At 55.4% G+C, this 2,604-nt stretch overlaps 1 protein-coding gene across 1 annotated transcript in view; it reads left to right on the forward strand.

Annotated features, from left to right (window-relative positions):
• The window catches only part of SCN3B (sodium voltage-gated channel beta subunit 3), a 13,621-nt gene extending 12,804 nt beyond the window's left edge, over positions 1-817 (forward strand). Inside the window, exon 6 of the mRNA XM_009901331.2 lies at positions 368-817. The gene's annotated coding sequence lies outside the window, so the exon portion shown is untranslated. The remainder of the gene's footprint in view (positions 1-367) is intronic.
• The last annotated feature ends 1,787 nt before the right edge of the window (positions 818-2,604 follow it).

Below are 2,604 nucleotides of genomic sequence, written 5' to 3' on the forward strand. Positions count from 1 at the left end.
GGTCTCTTCCAACCTTAGTTACTGTGATACTGTGATACTGTGTGATACTGTGAAACTCCAGCACAGGAGGTTCCACCACAACATGAGGAGGAACTTCTGCACTGTGAGGGTCCCAGAGCCCTGGAGCAAGCTGCCCAGAGAGGTTGTGGAGTCTCCTCTGGAGACTTTCAATCCCTGTGGTCGTTTCAGCCCACCACAAGCCCCACCTGGATGTGTTCCTGTGTGACCTGTGCTGGATTCTGTGCTCCTGCTCTGGCAGGGGGGGGGGTGGGCTGGATGATCTCCTGAGGTGCCATCCAACCCCTAACATCCTGTGAGCTGTGAGGTTGGATGCCTCATGCTCCAAGAGGAATTCTCTGCCTTGCAGGGGCTCTGAAGACAGAAGGACCTCACCATGCCCAGCCAGGTTTGAGGGGGAGCTCTGCACCGTCGGGAGGAGATGCAGGGAAGCGTAAACTCTCTTCCACTCGCCTCGGACTCTGTACAGCCTTGACTTTGGCCTGATGACTCCGTTGTGAGCTGCCAGCCCTAGTGCTGAAGGACTCTCCTCTTGCAGCATGCTGGGCAAAGGGCAGAGGGGTGTGGGCAGCACGGCTCCTCCCCACGGCTCCCTCCCGTCCTCACGGTTAATCGCTTGGTCAGTGTCACAGTGTCATTTCTTAGCTGCTCTCACACCACCTTTGTTTGCTGAATGTGCCACTTCTCCATTGCAGAGGTAAGGGGGATGGATGCCATGTTACCCTGCCCTGCAGGGCTGGGAATGAAGTCATGGAACCACAGAACTGGCAGGGCTGCAAGGGACCTCAAGGCTCAGCCAGCCCCAGCCCCCTGCCATGGGCAGGGACACCTCACACCGCAGCAGGTTGCTCACAGCCACCTCCAGCCTGGCCTTCAAAACCTTCATCTTCAGGTGATGTTCCACCAGGAGTTACAGCCCCAAGCAGTGTTGAAACAGGAAGGCTTGAGTTTGTTAGCTGTTTCTTGGCTAGGTTACTCTGGCCTTTGGGCTGCCCATGCACACAGGCAGAGGAGGATGAGGACTGCCAGGCACTAGCATTGGCCCCCTTGTGTGGCAGGCTGAGTCCCAGTGCCATGCTCACACTTGCTTCTGAAGGAGGGAGCTGAGAATGTAGATCCTGAAGCAACTCCTCCTTGGAGGGGCACCATGGCTGATGCAAGGATGTGAATCCCCCCTGCCCCCCACCCCCCTTTTATTGAACAAGTCTCCAAGTTCCTTCCATTTGCCTTGTGCAGCAGCTGTGCTCCTCAAGTGCACAGAGACACAGTGCTAGGAACAAGCTGTGGAGCCACCTTCTGCAGCAGGGCAGGAATGCACTTCCCCAGTCCTGGGGAGGACAGGGCAAGAGAAGGAAATGGAAGAGGAGAGACCCCTCTGAGGAGCCGCAGGAGCCGCTGTCACCCTGCTGCCAGCTTTGTCACACTGTGGTCTGGCACCACCTAGAGGAGCAGACACAGATCGCTTGGGGGTTGTCTTCCTAGTTAATTGTAATCCTTGTGCTAATTAGTCACCGGTTTGAACAGTCAGCATCCCTCCTAACCGAGCTGCTGCTGCTGCTGCTGCTGCTGCTGCTGCTGCTGCTGCTGCTGCACAGGAGTCAGGCTGTGAAACCCCAACCTGCCCCATGCCAAACAGCTGCGGTGCAGAGAGCAGAGCCACATCTGCCTTGCTGGCCTCAAACCCTGAGCTGCACCACCAGGGTTAAGGAGGCAGAAGAGGCAGAAGCATTGGCTGGGGTGGAATTGTACCTTAAGATAAAATGGGGGAGGCTCTGGCTTGGGTTAGGGGGTTGTTTTTTTCCACTCAGCAGCTGCTGTCACATCCTTCCTGCAATGGAGCCAACACTGCTTGCAAGAGATGACCAATTTTGCTACACACCAACTGCTTCTGAGTCCTTCCCAAGTGCTTGTGAACCCAGGCATGCTTCCACCTGTGCAACTCCCTCTGCTTTGTTCTGCTGCTTTTTGATGTGTTGCTAAGAAACCCCCAGAGCTGACTCCCTTTGTAAGTTAGGCCCAGGCCAGGTTTCAAACTGGCAGCTGTTCAAAAGTTCCCTTTTTTGTCTGTTTTTATATCTATAGAGTGGGTGTCACCTCCAGTAAACTGCTACAACCCAGAGCTGAGTCTTGGCAGCTTGAGAGCATTGTCCTCATGGAGCATCTTGTAGCCTGGGCACTGGTTCCTCACACCCACAGCAGGGAGAGAGCAGCTCCTGGCATAGAGTCATAGAATCAGCCAGGTTGGAAAAGACCTCAGAGCTCATCAAGTCCAACCTGTGACCTAATCCCTAACACCTCCTGACAACTAAACCATGGCTCCAAGTGCCACATCCAAGCCTTTCCTGAACACCTCCAGGGATGGGGACTCCACCACCTCCCTGGGCAGCACATCCCAAGGGCCAATTCCTCTTGCTGGGAAGAACTTTCTCCTCACCTCCAGCCTAAACTTCCCCTGGCACAGCCTGAGACTGTGTCCTCTTGTGCTGGTGCTGCTTGCCTATGAGAAGAGACCAACCCCCAGCTGGCTCCAACCTCCCTTCAGGCAGTTGCAGAGAGCAAGAAGGTCTCCCCTGAGCCTCCTCTTCT

Source organism: Dryobates pubescens, chromosome 34 (genome assembly GCF_014839835.1).
Source record: "Dryobates pubescens isolate bDryPub1 chromosome 34, bDryPub1.pri, whole genome shotgun sequence".
Taxonomy (NCBI): Eukaryota; Metazoa; Chordata; class Aves; order Piciformes; family Picidae; genus Dryobates; species Dryobates pubescens.